The sequence below is a fragment of the Zea mays genome, chromosome 7 (assembly GCF_902167145.1).
Source record: "Zea mays cultivar B73 chromosome 7, Zm-B73-REFERENCE-NAM-5.0, whole genome shotgun sequence".
NCBI classification, from domain to species: domain Eukaryota; kingdom Viridiplantae; phylum Streptophyta; class Magnoliopsida; order Poales; family Poaceae; genus Zea; species Zea mays.
Genome location: NC_050102.1, coordinates 11,777,556 through 11,796,033, shown reverse-complemented (window position 1 = coordinate 11,796,033; position 18,478 = coordinate 11,777,556).

Below are 18,478 nucleotides of genomic sequence, written 5' to 3'. Positions count from 1 at the left end.
CTTTCGAGCTCTTGCGCTTGGATTGCTTCCTCCTTTCTTGATTCTTTCTTGTGATCAAACACTCACTTGTAATTGAGGCAAGAGGCACCAATTGTGTGGTGGCCCTTGCGGGAAGTTTGATTCCCAAGTGATTTGAGAAGAGAAGCTCACTCGGTCCGAGGGACCGATTGAGAGAGGGAAGGGTTGAAAGAGACCCGGCCTTTGTGGCCTCCTCAACGGGGAGTAGGTTTGGAAAAACCAAACCTCGGTAAAACAAATCCGCGTGTCACACTCTTCATTTGCTTGCGATTTGTTTTGCTCCCTCTCTCGCAGACTCGTTTATATTTCTAACGCTAACCCGACTTGTAGTTGTGTTTATATTTGTAAATTTCAGTTTCGCCCTATTCACCCCCCTTCTAGGCGACTATCAATTGGTATCAAAGCCCGGTGCTTCATTAGAGCCTAACCGCTCGAAGTGATGTCGGAAGATCACGCCAAGAAGGAGATGGAGACCGGCGAAAAGCCCACTACAAGCCACGGGAGCACTTCATCGGAAGAGTCCCGCACCAAGAGGAAGGAGAAGAAGAAGGACTCCTCCAAACGAAAGGAGAAAAAGTCTTCCTCTTCTCACCACAAAGAGAAGAAAGAAAAATCTTCTTCCCACAAGCCGCATCGGAAAGGCGACAAGCACAAGAGGATGAGGAAAGTGGTCTACTACGAGACTGACACTTCATCAACATCGACCTCCGACTCCGATGCGCCCTCCGTCACTTCTAAGCGCCAAGAGCGCAAGAAGTATAGTAAGATCCCCCTACGCTACCCTCGCATTTCCAAACATACACCTTTACTTTCCGTCCCATTAGGCAAACCACCAACTTTTGATGGTGAAGATTACGCTAGGTGGAGCGATTTAATGCGATTTCATCTAACCTCGCTCCACAAAGGTATATGGGATGTTGTTGAGTTTGGTGCACAGGTACCGTCGGTAGGGGATGAGAACTATGATGAGGATGAGGTGGCCCAAATCGAGCACTTCAACTCTCAAGCAACAACAATACTCCTCGCCTCTCTAAGTAGAGAGGAGTATAACAAAGTACAAGGGTTGAAGAGCGCCAAGGAGATTTGGGATGTGCTCAAAACCGCGCACGAGGGAGACGAGCTCACTAAGATCACCAAGCGGGAAACGATCGAGGGGGAGCTCGGTCGGTTCCGGCTTCGCAAAGGGGAGGAGCCACAACACATGTACAACCGGCTCAAGACCTTGGTGAATCAAGTGCGCAACCTCGGGAGCGTAAAGTGGGATGACCACGAGATGGTTAAGGTTATTCTAAGATCTCTTATTTTCCTTAACCCTACTCAAGTTCAATTGATTCGTGGTAATCCTAGATATACTAAAATGACCCCCGAGGAAGTTATCGGGAATTTTGTGAGTTTTGAGTGCATGATCGAAGGCTCAAGGAAGATCAACGAGCTTGATGATGCCACCACATCCGAAGCTCAACCCGTTGCATTCAAGGCAACGGAGGAAAAGAAGGAGGAGTCTACACCAAGTCGACAACCAATAGACGCCTCCAAGCTCGACAATGAGGAAATGGCGCTCGTCATCAAGAGCTTCCGCCAAATCCTCAAGCAAAGGAGGGGGAAGGATTACAAGTCCCGCTCCAAGAATGTTTGCTACAAGTGTGGTAAGCCCAGTCATTTTATTGCTAAATGTCCTATATCTAGTGACAGTGACCGAGGTGACGACAAGAAGGGGAGGCGAAAGGAGAAGAAGAAGTACTACAAGAAGAAGGGCGGCGATGCCCATGTTTGTTGGGAGTGGGATTCCGACGAAAGCTCAAGCGACTCCTCCGACGACGAGGACGCCGCCAACATCGCCGTCACCAAGGGACTTCTCTTCCCCAACGTCGGCCACAAGTGCCTCATGGCAAAGGACGGCAAAAAGAAGAAGGTTAAATCCAACTCCTCCACTAAATATGAGTCTTCTAGTGATGATAATGCTAGTGGTGAGGAAGATAATTTGCGTATTCTTTTTGCCAATCTTAACATGGAACAAAAAGAGAAATTAAATGAACTAATTAGTGCCATCCATGAGAAGGATGATCTCTTGGACTCCCAAGAGGACTTCCTAATCAAGGAAAATAAAAAACATGTTAAGGTTAAAAATGCTTACGCTCTACAAGTTGAAAAATGTGAAAAATTGTCTAGTGAGCTAAGCACTTGCCGTGAGATTATTGACAACCTTAGAAATGAAAATGCTAGTTTAAATGCTAAGGTTGATTCACATGTGTGTGATGTTTCAATTCCCAATCTTAGAGATGATAATGTTGATTTGCTTGCTAAGATTGATGAATTGAATGTATCTCTTGCTAGCCTTAGATTAGAGAATGAAAATTTAATTGCTAAGGCTAAAGATTTTGATGTTTGCAAAGTTACAATTTCCGATCTTAGAGATAAGAATGATATACTTCGTGCTAAGATTGTTGAACTTAATTCTTGCAAACCATCTACATCTACCATTGAGCATGTCACTATTTGCACTAGATGTAGAGATGTTGATATTAATGCTATTCATGATCACATGTCCTTAATTAAACAACAAAATGATCATATAGCAAAACTAGATGCTGAAATTGCCGAGCATAACTTGGAAAATGAAAAATTTAAATTTGCTAGAAGTATGCTCTATAATGGGAGACGCCCTGGCATTAAGGATGGCATTGGCTACCAAAGGGGAGACAATGTCAATGTCCCTCCTAAGAACTTGTCTAACTTTGTTAAGGGCAAGGCTCCCATGCCTCAGGATAACGAGGGTTACATTTTGTACCCTGCCGGTTATCCTGAGAGCAAAATTAGGAGAACTCATTCTAGGAAGTTTCACTCTGGCCCTAACCATGCTTTTATGTATAAGGGTGAGACATCTAGCTCTAGGCAACCAACCCATGCTAAGTTGCCTAGAAAGAAAACACTTAATGCATCAAATGAACATAGCATTTCATTTAAGACTTTTGATGCATCATATGTTTTGACTAACAAATCCGGCAAGGTCGTTGCCAAGTTTGTTGGGGGCAAACACAAGGGCTCCAAGACTTGTGTTTGGGTACCCAAAGTTCTTGTTTCTAATGCCAAAGGACCCAAAACAGTTTGGGTACCTAAAGTCAAGAACTAAATTTGTTTTGTAGGTTTATGCATCCAGAGGCTCAAGTTGGATACTCGATAGCGGGTGCACAAACCACATGACAGGGGAGAAAAAGATGTTCTCCTCATATGAGAAAAACCAAGATCCCCAACGAGCTATCACATTCGGGGATGGAAATCAAGGTTTGGTCAAAGGACTTGGTAAAATTGCTATATCTCCTGACCATTCTATTTCCAATGTTTTTCTTGTTGATTCTTTAGATTACAACTTGCTTTCTGTTTCCCAATTATGTCAAATGGGCTACAACTGTCTCTTTACTGATGTAGGTGTCACTGTCTTTAGAAGAAGTGATGATTCAATAGCATTTAAGGGTGTGTTAGAGGGTCAGCTATACTTAGTAGATTTTGATAGAGCTGAACTCGACACATGCTTAATTGCTAAGACTAACATGGGTTGGCTCTGGCACCGCCGACTAGCCCATGTTGGGATGAAGAATCTTCATAAGCTTCTAAAGGGAGAACACATTTTAGGATTAACAAATGTTCATTTTGAGAAAGACAGGATTTGTAGCGCATGTCAGGCGGGGAAGCAAGTTGGAGTCCATCATCCACACAAGAACATCATAACGACCGACAGGCTGCTTGAGCTACTCCACATGGATCTATTCGGCCCGATTGCTTACATAAGCATCGGCGGGAGTAAGTATTGTCTTGTAATAGTGGATGATTATTCTCGCTTCACTTGGGTATTCTTTTTACAGGAAAAATCTCAAACCCAAGAGACCTTAAAAGGATTCTTGAGACGGGCTCAAAATGAGTTTGGCTTAAGGATCAAGAAAATAAGAAGCGACAACGGGACGGAGTTCAAGAACTCTCAAATCGAAGGCTTCCTTGAGGAGGAGGGCATCAAGCATGAGTTCTCCTCACCCTACACGCCACAACAAAATGGTGTAGTGGAGAGGAAGAATCGAACTCTATTGGACATGGCAAGAACCATGCTTGATGAGTACAAGACACCGGACCGGTTTTGGGCCGAAGCGGTCAACACCGCCTGCTACGCCATCAACCGGTTATATCTTCACCGAATCCTCAAGAAGACATCATATGAACTCCTAACCGGTAAAAAGCCCAACATTTCATACTTTAGAGTTTTTGGTAGCAAATGCTTTATTCTTGTTAAAAGAGGTAGAAAATCTAAATTTGCTCCTAAAACTGTAGAAGGCTTTTTACTTGGTTATGACTCAAACACAAGGGCATATAGGGTCTTTAACAAGTCCACTGGACTAGTTGAAGTCTCATGTGACGTTGTGTTTGATGAAACTAACGGCTCTCAAGTAGAGCAAGTTGATCTTGATGAGATAGGTGATGAAGAGGCTCCGTGCATCGCGCTAAGGAACATGTCCATCGGGGATGTGTGTCCTAAGGAATCCGAAGAGCCTCCAAAAGCACAAGATCAACCATCCTCCTCCACGCAAGCATCTCCACCAACTCAAAATGAGGATGAGGCTCAAGTTGATAAAGTAGAAGATCAAGCAAATGAGACACCTCAAGACGATGGCAATGACCAAGGGGGAGATGCAAATAAGGAAGACAAGGAGGATGAGGAACAAAGGCCGCCTCACCCAAGAGTCCACCAAGCAATTCAACGAGATCACCCCGTCGACACCATCCTCGGCGACATTCATAAGGGGGTAACAACTAGATCTCGTGTTGCACATTTTTGTGAACATTACTCGTTTGTTTCCTCTATTGAACCACACAAGGTAGAGGAAGCACTTCAAGATTCGGATTGGGTGGTAGCAATGCAAGAGGAGCTCAACAACTTCACTAGGAATGAGGTATGGCATTTAGTTCCACGTCCTAACCAAAATGTTGTAGGAACCAAATGGGTCTTCCGCAACAAGCAAGATGAGCATGGTGTGGTGACAAGGAACAAAGCTCGACTTGTGGCCAAGGGATACTCCCAAGTCGAAGGTTTGGATTTCGGTGAAACCTATGCACCCGTAGCTAGGCTTGAGTCAATTCGCATATTATTGGCCTATGCTACTTACCATGGCTTTAAGCTTTATCAAATGGACGTGAAAAGTGCCTTCCTCAATGGACCAATCAAGGAAGAGGTCTATGTTGAGCAACCTCCCGGCTTTGAAGACAGTGAGTATCCTAATCATGTCTATAGGCTCTCTAAGGCGCTTTATGGGCTCAAGCAAGCCCCAAGAGCATGGTATGAATGCCTTAGAGACTTCCTTATCGCTAATGGCTTCAAAGTCGGCAAGGCCGATCCTACTCTATTCACTAAAACTCTTGACAATGATTTGTTTGTATGCCAAATTTATGTTGATGATATCATATTTGGGTCTACTAACGAATCTACATGTGAGGAATTTAGTAGGATCATGACACAGAAATTCGAGATGTCTATGATGGGGGAGTTGAAGTATTTTCTAGGATTTCAAGTCAAGCAACTCCAAGAGGGCACCTTCATTAGCCAAACCAAGTATACTCAAGACATTCTTTGCAAGTTTGGAATGAAGGATGCCAAGCCCATCAAGACACCCATGGGAACCAATGGGCATCTCGACCTCGACACGGGAGGTAAGTCCGTGGAACAAAAGGTATACCGGTCGATGATAGGTTCCTTACTCTATTTATGTGCATCTCGACCGGATATTATGCTTTCTGTTTGCATGTGTGCAAGATTCCAATCCGACCCTAAGGAATCCCACCTTACGGCCGTAAAACGAATCTTGAGATATTTGGCTTATACTCCTAAGTTTGGGCTTTGGTACCCTCGGGGATCCACATTTGATTTAATTGGTTATTCCGATGCCGATTGGGCGGGGTGTAAGATTAATAGGAAGAGCACATTGGGGACTTGCCAGTTCTTGGGAAGATCCTTGGTGTCTTGGGCTTCAAAGAAGCAAAATTCGGTTGCTCTTTCCACCGCCGAAGCCGAGTACATTGCCGCAGGTCATTGTTGCGCGCAATTGCTTTGGATGAGGCAAACCCTGCGGGACTACGGTTACAAATTAACCAAAGTCCCTTTGCTATGTGATAATGAGAGTGCAATCAAAATGGCTGACAATCCCGTCGAGCATAGCCGCACTAAGCACATAGCCATTCGGTATCATTTTCTTAGGGATCACCAACAAAAGGGAGATATCGAGATTGCTTACATTAATACTAAAGATCAATTAGCCGATATCTTTACCAAGCCTCTTGATGAACAAACTTTTACCAAACTTAGGCATGAGCTCAATATTCTTGATTCACGCAACTTCTTTTGCTAGATTGCACACATAGCTCATTTATATACTTTTGATCATATCTCTTTTATATGCTATGACTAATGTGTTTTCAAGTCTATTTCAAACCAAGTCATAGGTGTATTGAAAGGGAATTGGAGTCTTCGGCGAAGACAAAGGCTTCCACTCCGTAACTCATCCTTCGCCATCACTCCAAGAAAAGGACCTTGTCTTTGGGGGAGAGAGTAAAAGCCCAAAGCAAAAGGACCGGCCTTCGTATTTGGTATAATCTTAACTCATTTACTTATGACCAAAGGAGAAGATAGTACTTAAATGGGCTCTAATGATTCCGTTTTTGGCGATTCATGCCAAAGGGGGAGAAAGTATGAGCCCAAAGCAAAAGGACCGCACCATCACCAATTTCAAAAACTTAGTGCTTTCCAAAAGTATTTATCAATTAGTATCCTATTGTGTTCAAAAGGAGAAGAAAATTAGTTTTTCAAAAATGTATGTCAAAACCCTCTTGAACACTAAGAGGTGGATCTCCTTTAGGGGGAGTTTTGTTTAGTCAAAGGAAAAGCAATTGAAATAGGGGGAGAAAATTTCAAATCTTGAAAATGCTTTGCAAACTCTTATTCATTTACCTTTGACTATTTGCAAAAGATTCTTGAAATGGATTTACAAAAAGAATTTGCAAAAACAAAACATGTGGTGCAAACGTGGTCCAAAATGTTATATAAGAAAGAAACAGTCCATGCATATCTTGTAAGTATTTATATTAGCTCAATTCTAAGCAACCTTTACACTTACATTATGCAAACTAGTTCAATTATGCACTTCTATATTTGCTTTGGTTTGTGTTGGCATCAATCACCAAAAAGGGGGAGATTGAAAGGGAATTAGGCTTACACCTAGTCCCTAATTAATTTTGGTGGTTGAATTAACCAACACAAATAAGTGGACTAACTAGTTTGCTCAAGTGTATAGATTATACAGGTGTAAAAGGTTCACACTCAGCCAATAAAAAGACCAAGTTTTGGATTCAACAAAGGAGCAAAGGGGCAACCGAAGGCACCCCTGGTCTGGCGCACCGGACTGTCCGGTGTGCCACCGGACATGTCCGGTGCACCAGGGGGACTCAGACTCAAACTCGCCACCTTCAGGAATTCCTAGAGCGACTCGGCTATAATTCACCGGACTGTCCGGTGTACACCGGACAGTGTCCGGTGCGCCAAGGGAGGTCGGCCTCAGGAACTCGCCAGCTTCGGGAAACTCCAACGGCTAGTCCACTATAATTCACCGGACTGTCCGGTGTGCACCGGACTGTCCGGTGCGACTCCGGAGCAACGGCTAACTCCGCGCCAACGGCTACCTGCAGCGCAATAAATACGCGCGCAGCGCGCGCAGATGTCAGGCGCGCCCATGCTGGCACACCGGACAGCAAACAGTACCTGTCCGGTGTGCACCGGACACCCAGGCAGGCCCACAAGTCAGAAGCTCCAACGGTCAGAATCCAACGGCAGTGATGACGTGGCAGGGGGCACCGGACTGTCCGGTGTGCACCGGACTGTCCGGTGCGCCATCGAACAGACAGCCTCCCAACGGCCACATTTGGTGGTTGGGGCTATAAATACCCCAACCACCCCACCATTCATTGCATCCAAGTTCTCTACTTCCCAACTACTACAAGAGCTCTAGCATTCAATTCTAGACACACCAAAGAGATCAAATCCTCTCCATATCCCACACAACGCCCTAGTGATTAGAGAGAGAGATTTGCTTGTGTTCTTTCGAGCTCTTGCGCTTGGATTGCTTCCTCCTTTCTTGATTCTTTCTTGTGATCAAACACTCACCTGTAATTGAGGCAAGAGGCACCAATTGTGTGGTGGCCCTTGCGGGAAGTTTGATTCCCAAGTGATTTGAGAAGAGAAGCTCACTCGGTCCGAGGGACCGATTGAGAGAGGGAAGGGTTGAAAGAGACCCGGCCTTTGTGGCCTCCTCAACGGGGAGTAGGTTTGGAAAAACCGAACCTCGGTAAAACAAATCCGCGTGTCACACTCTTCATTTGCTTGCGATTTGTTTTGCTCCCTCTCTCGCGGACTCGTTTATATTTCTAACGCTAACCCGGCTTGTAGTTGTGTTTATATTTGTAAATTTCAGTTTCGCCCTATTCACCCCCCCTCTAGGCGACTATCAAAAATCTCCTAGGCATTCATACCATGCTCTTCGGGCTTGCTTGAGCCCATAAAGCGCCTTAGAGAGTTTGTAAACATGGTTTGGGTACTCACTATCTTCAAAGTTGGGAGGTTGCTCAACATAGACATCTTCCTTGATTGGTCCATTGAGGAAGGCACTTTTCACGTCCATTTGGTAAAGCTTAAAGCCATGGTAAGTAGCATAGGCAAGTAATATGCGAATTGACTCAAGCCTAGCTACGAGTGTATAGGTTTCACCGAAATCCAAACCTTCGACTTGTGAATATCCCTTGGCCACAAGTCGGGCTTTGTTCCTTGTCACCACTCCATGCTCATCTTGCTTATTGCGGAAGACCCATTTGGTTCCTACAACATTTTGGTTAGGACGTGGAACAAGATGCCATACCTCATTCCTCGTGAAGTTGTTGAGTTCCTCTTGCATTGCCAACACCCAGTCTGAATCCCTTAATGCATCTTCCACCCTGTATGGCTCAATGGAAGACACAAAGGAGTAATGTTCATAGAAATGAGCAACATGAGATCGAGTGGTTACCCCCTTATGAATATCGCCGAGGATGGAGTTCACGGGGTGATCTCGTTGTATTGCTTGGTGGACTCTTGGGTGTGGCGGTCTTGGACCGTCATCATCTTCCTTGTCTTAATCATTGCCATCTCCCCCTTGATCATTGTCCTCCTCTTGAGGTGGCTCATCTTCTTGATCTTCATTTTCATCCTCTTGAGCTTGATTCTCATCTTCGGTTGGTGGAGATGCTTGCATGGAGTAAGATGGTTGATCTTGTGCTTGTGGAGGCTCTTTGGATTCCTTAGGACACACATCCCCAATGGACATGTTCCTTAGCGCGACGCACGGAGCCTCTTCATCATCTAGCTCATCAAGATCAACTTGCTCTACTTGAGAGCCGTTAGTCTCATCAAACACAATGTCACAAGAAACTTCAACTAGTCCAGTGGACTTGTTAAAGACTCTATATGCCCTTGTGTTTGAATCATAACCAAGTAAAAAGCCTTCTACAGCCTTAGGAGCAAATTTGGATTTTCTACCTCTTTTAACAAGAATAAAGAATTTGCTACCAAAGACTCTAAAATATGAAACATTGGGCTTTTTACCCGTTAGGAGTTCATATGATGTCTTCTTGAGGATTCAGTGAAGGTAGAGGCGGTTGATAGCGTAGCAAGCGGTGTTGATTGCTTCCGCCCAAAACTGATCCGAAGTCTTGTATTCATCAAGCATGGTCCTCGCCATGTCAAGTAGAGTTCTATTCTTCCTCTCCACTACACCATTTTATTGAGGTGTGTAGGGAGAAGAGAACTCATGCTTGATGCCCTCATTCTCAAGAAAGCCTTCTATTTGTGAATTCTTGAACTTCGTCCTGTTGTCGCTTCTAATCTTTTTGATCCTTAAGCCGAACTCATTTTGAGCCCGTCTTAAGAATCCCTTTAAGGTCTCTTGGGTTTGTGATTTTTCCTGCAAAAAGAACACCCAAGTGAAGCGAGAATAATCATCTATAATAACTAGACAGTACTTACTCCCGCCGATGCTTAGGTAAGCTATCGAGCCGAATAAGTCCATGTGGAGTAGCTCCAGTGGCCTGTCAGTCGTCATGATGTTCTTGTGTGGATGATGAACACCAACTTGCTTTCCTGCTTGACATGCGCTACAAACCCTGTCTTTCTCAAAATGAACATTGGTTAGTCCCAAAATGTGCTCTCCCTTTAGAAGCTTGTGAAGATTCTTCATCCCAACGTGGGCTAGTCGGCGATGCCAGAGCCAACCCATGTTAGTCTTAGCGATTAAGCAAGTGTCGAGTTCAGCTATATTAAAATCAACCAAGTATAGATGACCCTCTAACACTCTCTTAAATGCTACAGAATTATCACTTCTTCTAAAGACAGTAACACCTATATCCATAAAAAGATAGTTGTAGCCCATTTTACATAATTGAGAAACAGAAAGCAAAATGTAATCTAAAGAGTATACAAGAAAAACATTGGAAATAGAATGGTCAGGTGATATAGCAACTTTACCAAGTCCTTTGACCAAACCTTGATTTCCATCCCCAAATGTGATAGCTCTTTGGGGATCATAGTTTTTCTCATAGGAGGAGAACATCCTTTTCTCCCCAGTCATGTGGTTTGTGCACCCGCTATCAATGATCCAACTTGAGCCCCCGGATGCATAAACCTACAAAACAATTTTAGGTCTTGTTCTTAGGTACCCAAACGGTCTTGGGTCCTTTCACATTAGAAACAAGCACCTTGGGTACCTAAACACAAGTCTTTGAGCCCTTGTGTTTGGCCCCAACATATTTGGCAACTACTTTGCCTAATTTATTAGTTAAAACATATGATGCATTAAAAGTTTTAAATGAAATGTTAGGTTCATTTGATGTAATAGGAGTTTTCTTCTTAGGCAATTTAGCATGGGTTGATTGCCTAGAGCTAGATGCCTCACTCTTATACATAAAAGCATGATGAGAGCTAGAGTGAGACTTCCTAGAGTGAATTCTTCTAATTTTGTGCTCGGGATAACCGACAGTGTATAAAATGTAACCCTCGTTATCCTGAGCCATGGGAGCTTTGCCCTTAACAAAGTTACAAAATCTTTTAGGGGCATTAAGCTTGACATTGTCTCCTTTTTGGAAGTCAATGCCATCCTTAATCCCAGGGCGTCTCCCACTATAGAGCATGCTTCTAGCAAATTTAAATTTCTCATTTTCTAAGTCATGCTCATTAATTTTAGCACTAAGTTGAGCTATGTGATCATTTTATTGTTTAATTAAGGCTAGGTGATCATGAATAGCATCAACATTAATGTCTCTACATCTAGTGCAAATAGTAACATGCTCAACGGTAGATGTAGAGGGTTTGCAAGTATTTAATTCAACAATCTTAGCATGTAAAATAGCATTTTCATCTCTAAGATTGGAAATGGAAACATTGCAAATATTTAAGTCCTTAGCCTTAGCTATTAATTTTTCATTCTCAATTTTAAGGCTAGCAAGAGATTCATTCAACATGTCAATCTTAGCAATTAAACTAGCATTATCATTTCTAAGATTAACAATTGAATCATCACAAACATTTGATTTCTCAACCTTAGCAATTAATTTGACATTTTCATTTTTAAGGCTAGAAATAGTGTCATGGTAAGTACTTAACTCACTAGTCAATTTTTCACATTTTTCAACCTCTAGAGAATAAGCATTTTTAACTTTAACATGCTTCTTATTTTCTTTAATTAGGAAGTCCTCTTGGCTATCCAAGAGTTCATCCTTCTCATGAATAGCATTAATCAATTCATTCAATTTTTCCTTTTGTTGCATGTTTAAGTTGGCAAAAAGGGTGAGCAAATCATCCTCATCATCACTAGAGCTAGCCTCATCACTAGAAGATGCATACTTAGTGGAAGCTCTAGATTTTACCTTCTTCTTTTTGTCGTCCTTTGCCATGAGGCACTTGTGGCCGACGTTGGGGAAGAGAAGGCCTTTGGTGACGGCGATGTTTGCGGTGTCCTCGTCGGAGGAGGAGTCAGTGGAGCTCTCGTCGGAGTCCCACTCCTGGCAAACGTGGGCATCGCCGCCCTTCTTCTTGTAGTACCTCTTCTTTTCTCTTCTCTTTCCATTCTTGTCGTCGCCCCTGTCACTATCACTTGATAATGGACATTTTGCAATAAAATGATCGAGCTTACCACACTTGTAGCACACTTTCTTGGAGTGGGGCTTGTAGTCCTTCCCCCTCCTTTGCTTGAGGATTTGGCGAAAGCTCTTGATGATGAGCGCCATCTCCTTGTTGTCGAGCTTGGAGGCATCGATGGGGAGCCTACTTGACGTTGACTCTTCTTTCTTCTCCTCTGTTGCTTTGAATGTAACGGGTTGCACATCGGGTGTGGAGGAGACGCCTTGCTCGATGATTTTCTTGGAGCCTTTGATCATCAATTCAAAGCTCACAAATTTTCCTATTACTTCCTGGAGAGACATTAGTTTATATCTAGGATCACCACGAATTAATTGAACTTGAGTAGGATTAAGAAATACAAGTGATCTTAGAATAACCTTGACCATTTCATGGTCATCCCATTTGGTGCTCCCGAGGTTGCGCACTTGGTTCAGCATGGTCTTGAGCCGGTTGTACATTGCTTGTGGCTCCTCCCCTTGATGAAACATGAAGCGACTGAGCTCCCCCTCAATCATTTCCCTCTTGGTGATCTTGGTCACCTCGTCTCCTTCGTGCGCGGTCTTGAGCACGTCCCAAATCTCCTTTGCACTCTTCAACCCTTGCACCTTATTATACTCCTCTCGACTTAGAGAGGCGAGGAGTATAGTAGTGGCTTGGGAGTTGAAGTGTTGGATTTGTTCGACCTCCTCCGAATCATAATCCTTGTCCCCCTTCTTTAGTACCTGCGCTCCATACTCAACAATATCCCATATGCTTTTGTGGAGTGAGGTTAGGTGATGCCTCATTTTATCACTCCACATAGAATAATCTTCACCTTCAAACATAGGTGGTTTGCCTAATGGGACAGAAAGTAATGGAGTGCGTTTTGAAATATGAGGATAACGAAGGGGCATCTTACTATACTTCTTGCGCTCAAAATGCTTAGAAGTGGCGGATGTCGATTCCGAGCCAGAGGTGGAGGGTGATGAAGAGTCGGTCTCGTAGTAGACCACCTTCTTCATCTTCTTCTTCTTGTCACCCTTCCATTGGGACTTGATGGAGGAAGAGGATTCCTCCGTGTGCTTGTGGGCGGACTCCCTTGAATGCGTTCTCCCCGAGCTTGCGGACTTATCGCCAGTCCCGATCTCCCTCATGGCGGATGCTCCCGACATCACTTCGAGCGGTTAGGCTCTAATGAAGTACCGGCTCCGATACCAATTGAAAGTCGCCTAGAGGGAGGTGAATAGGCAAATCTGAAATTTATAAACTTTAAGCACAACTACAAGCTGGGGTTAGCGTTAGAATTAAATTCGAGTCCGAAAGAGAGGGAAAACAAATCAACAAAGAAATAAAGCGGATGAACACGGTGATTTGTTTTACCGAGGTTCGGTTCTTGCAAACCTACTCCCCGTTGAGGTGGTCACAAATACCGGGTCTCTTTCAACCCTTTTTCTCTCTCAAACGGTCACCTAGACCGAGTGAGCCTTTCTCTTCAATCAAATGGGACACTTAGTCCACTACAAGGTCCACCACAACTTGGTGTCTCTTGTTTTGATTACAAGTGAGTTGAACACAAGAATAGAGGAAGAAGAAAAGCAATCCAAGCGCAAGAGCTCAAAAGAACACAAAAGTCTCTCTCTCTAGTCACTAATTTGTTTGGAGTGATTCCAGACTTGGGAGAGGATTTGATCTCTTTGTTTGTGTCTTGGAATGAAGTCTAGAGCTCTTGTATGAGATTTGAAGGCTGAAAACTTGGATGCATTGAAGTGTGGTGGTTGGGGGGTATTTATAGCCCCAACCACCAAAATGACCGTTGGTGAAGGCTTCTGTCGTATGGCGCACCGGACAATCCGGTGCGCCACCGGACACTGTCCGGTGCGCCAGCCATGTCACCAGGCCGTTGGGTTCCGACCGTTGGAGCTTCTGACAACGGGGCCACCGGACAGGTGTTGTTCACTGTCCGGTGCGCCTTCTGCGCCTGCTCTGACTTCTGCGAGTGCAGTCGCGCACTGTAGCGCTTTACTGTTCCTCTGCAGACGACCGTTGGCGCGGACGACCGTTGCTTCGCTTGGCACACCGGACAGTCCGGTGCTACACCGAACAGTTCGGTGAATTATAGCGGAGCGGCCTCCCCGAATTTCTGAAGGTGGCAAGTTTGGAGTGGAACTCCCTGGTGCACTGGACAGTCCGGTGCGCCAAACCAGGGCTGCCTTTGGGTTGTCTTTTGCTTTTTTTATTTGAACCCTTTCTTGGACCTTTTTATTGGTTTGTGTTGAACCTTTGGCACCTGTAAAACTTATAATCTAGAGCAAACTAGTTAGTCCAATTATTTGTGTTGGGCAATTCAACCACCATAATCATTTAGGAAAAGGTGTAAGTCTATTTCCCTTTCAGTATGCATGAGCCCCTGAAGGACCCATATGGATAAAATAGTTTTGCGCATATTAGTCTAAATCTTAATGATTGACTATGCACTTGGTAATATTAACAATAAGTTTGCGGAATTATAACCACGAAGCAACTTGTTGTTGCGTGTCTCGCGGGATGTTGAGACTAACCCTTCATGTTGAAGGACAAATATGTAGTATTCATGCCACTACATTAATCTAAGTCCAAAGCTCACTGCATAAAACCCCGATCTGTAATGTGCGTAAGATTTCCCTAATAAATCACCACAATAGCATACATTGGCCACAACTAGATAATTGTGGTTGGAGATATTATCTGTATGCTTTTAAGAACATCTTGGCATTAGGGGGAGGAATGCCCATATAGTGTAATGCCTCAATATTCTATTAAACGCACAAAAGCCAAACTGAACCTATCGTTCAGTGTGTACTCCTGTGTATATGGAGTTTGCCAGAAATCGTTGAGGATTAACCATATTGGTTTGAATGCTTCTACCTGATGTAGATGTGGATATACCCGGGATTAATATCATATCCACATTTGACTTATTGGCATTTGATCTATTCCACGGGGACGCCTGCGAATATGATCCATCAGCCTTAGTCAAAGCATATGTTCTGATTGCAGATTCACGTGGTCTGTGATAACTCTCCTCCAATTAATTCACCCTAATGGTGATTTGCCTCACAAAGAGGTTCATCTTGATGATGAAATTCCTAGCAATGCGCGCAATATCATTGTACTGGGAATACGGAACAATGAGTCTTTCGTTTTGGGAAATGACAAAAATCATTATTAAATGTGGGAGACAAATACGTTGACACCTATCTTGCCTCTCTAGATTGCAAATGGATCCAAAACAAAGTCCTAGGCATGAGTGCTTTAAGCTCTCTTATCGGATCATTGATAAATGCAATCGAGGCTGAACCAATAATCGCAAAATGAAAGTCGTGAGCTTGAAGTTCGGACATTTATGGGCACTATTGAAATAATGTTCACACACTGTTCACTTTTGCAGACGACCGTTGGCGCTGATAGTCGTTGCTCCGCATGTCACACCGGACAGTCTGGTGCTACACCGGACAGTCCGGTGCTACACCGGACAGTCCGGTGAATTATAGCGGAGTGGCATTTTCAGAAACCCGAAGCTGAGCAGTTCGAGTGGATTCACCCTGGTGCACCAGACACTGTCCGGTGCGCCAGACCAGGGCAGACTTCGGTTGGTTTTGCTCCTTTCTATTTGAACCCTTTCTTGGACTTTTTATTAGTTTGTGTTGAACCTTTGGCACCTGTAGAACTTATAATCTAGAGTAAACTAGTTAGTCCAATAATTTGTGTTGGGCAATTCAACCACCAAAACCATTTAGGAAAAGGTTTGACCCTATTTCCCTTTCAAATAGGATTCTGAAGATCCATCATGAGATCCTATGAGGATTCATATCTTTGATTTATAAATATGCAACATATAAATCGTGTACCGAATAATACATTCCTGACGAATGAACACTCTCCTATGTAGAGAGAATATCTCCTAGATGAGATTATAGTTCCTTAATGGAACCTTTCCAGAAGAAATAAAGTCTGTGTTAAACACCAAAGTTTGATAATCCCTATAAAGGGATAAAGACCCATACAGACCCGAAAAGGAATAAGATGATGTACCAAAGGACTTGAAGTTCACCGAATAAGCACATGTGCATTCCACGATCTTTACTCATGGTATTTTCCACTAGATGTGGAATTACGGTATCCTCTAAAGCCACGATGGAAGAAACCTATAAGGTTTAGGTGTTAGTGGCAAAATATCTCCATTATGCCAGAATGACAGACTATAACGATATATCTGATCGATGAAAAATCCCTGATGGATTATGATCTTTGATGGACTTTTGTTACACCATCATAGATGTTGCAAAGGATGAACGCCTGGAGCGATATGTCATATTTAGAATATGTACTATTGCAACTATATTATCCCCTAAGTCCTATTGAAGGACATGTTATTTGCTTTGCACAACTATGTATAAAATTATGGTGTAAGATAGAAAATGATAGCACCCCAACCTCATCCATTCTCGTTATTCCACATGAACAATGAGACATATATCTTGAAGAATATGCTTGAGTTATGAGGGATAACGACTTTGACAGATATCATCGTCAGGGGGAGCGAATGCTTATATTGATCACAATCGTGAGACAATAAATGTCATATTCTATGCCCTGAAGGCGTGAGCTTGATGTGAACCTTTATGGAACTTTCTATCAAATATATAGATCCAGTCTATCGAACACCATCAGTCAAAGTGGCTTATTTATATTGATATGTGCACTTACCTCGTATATCCTAGAAGTGAGTAGAGGTAAAGTTCCTAAAATAGTCCTTGCAAGGATATGCAATCCGTTTGCTAAATCTTTATGTGCATATACTTCCAGAACAAGATGTTTTGCCTTATTGATACGGTTTTGCAAGGATCAGGGGGAGCACATTTCTAAAGTTAGCCCTTGTAGAAGATTCGATAGAATCTAGATCCCAGATGATCGAAATCTGTCCTGATGACAACTGTTGTACTCTTTTCCCTTGGTGAGTTTTCTTGAAGTTTCTCACATGAGGTTTTTAACGAGGCAACAAAGTGCAAATGCAATTTATATCACCATGCACTCTTTCTCCACATTTTTCCCACTAGGTTTTTTGGAGTTTTAACGAGGCATGTGTTGGTCGCGGTATTGCCCAAGAGGGAGTGTTAAGTAACCCTAGTTAGGGTTATGTGGGCAAATACCTACTTTGCCCCTGAGGGGTCTCACATCTCTATATAAGGAACATGTACACCCCCTCATAATGAAGAGATCAGAAAGAGGCCAGAGGCCCAACCCTATATCTTGTGTCTCGTGTGTTTCCTCTGTCGTGCTTATGTGAAGAGAGACGAGTCCTCTATAACTTCTTGTGCCTCTACTGCTGACGGAAGGGAAGGGAGCGGATCTGGTGATCTGTGGTAATGTAGTTCTCAACAGTCTTGAACCGATTGGTATCAATCATCGACTATTGTAAAAAATCAAAAAAATATTTATAAATCATGTAACCTTTATTTTATATATTATATTTCTTAATTTTTTATGTATTATGTCAACTTCATTTATTATTTCTAAACTATATAATTTCTATTTGTTTTTATGAACTATATAATTTTTATTTGCTCAGTTATATACACCGAGAAGATTTTCTATTAGAGCATCTCCAAGAGAATCTTCATTTTTTACTCTCTATTTGACTCTTCATTTATCTTTTCATAAAGATTATACTTTATATGTAGCATCTTCATCCCAACAGATCATCTATCTAGTTTGACTAGTCAGGTGGCTAGCCAAATTTGGCTAGTGAGGGAGTCAATTTGGAGAGTCGGATAGCTTGACGAGTTAGATAACTAGTTTGTTGGAGAGTTATTTTGTTGTTGAATAGCTAAAATTTGGCTTGGTGAGCCATTTAGCTAGTCTCTTGGAGATGCTCTTAACAATTTGTTTCATTTTAAAAAGAGTCTATAAAAGAGCTGATATGGTGCTAAATTGGTTGTAGATTGACGGTAAAGGTTATGCGTAGAAATATTGCAATATATACAGGTTGATGGTTGTCGGGGACCATAATTAGGGGTACCCTCAAGGCTCCTAATTCTCAGCTGGTAACCCCCATCAGCATAAAGCTGCAAAGGCCTGATGGGTGCGATTAAGCCAGGGATCGGTCCATACGAGGGACTCGATCACGCCTCGCCTGATCCTAGCCTCGGACAAGGGCAGCCGACCCCGGAGGATCTCCGTCTCGCCCGAGGCCCCCTCCAGCGGCGAATG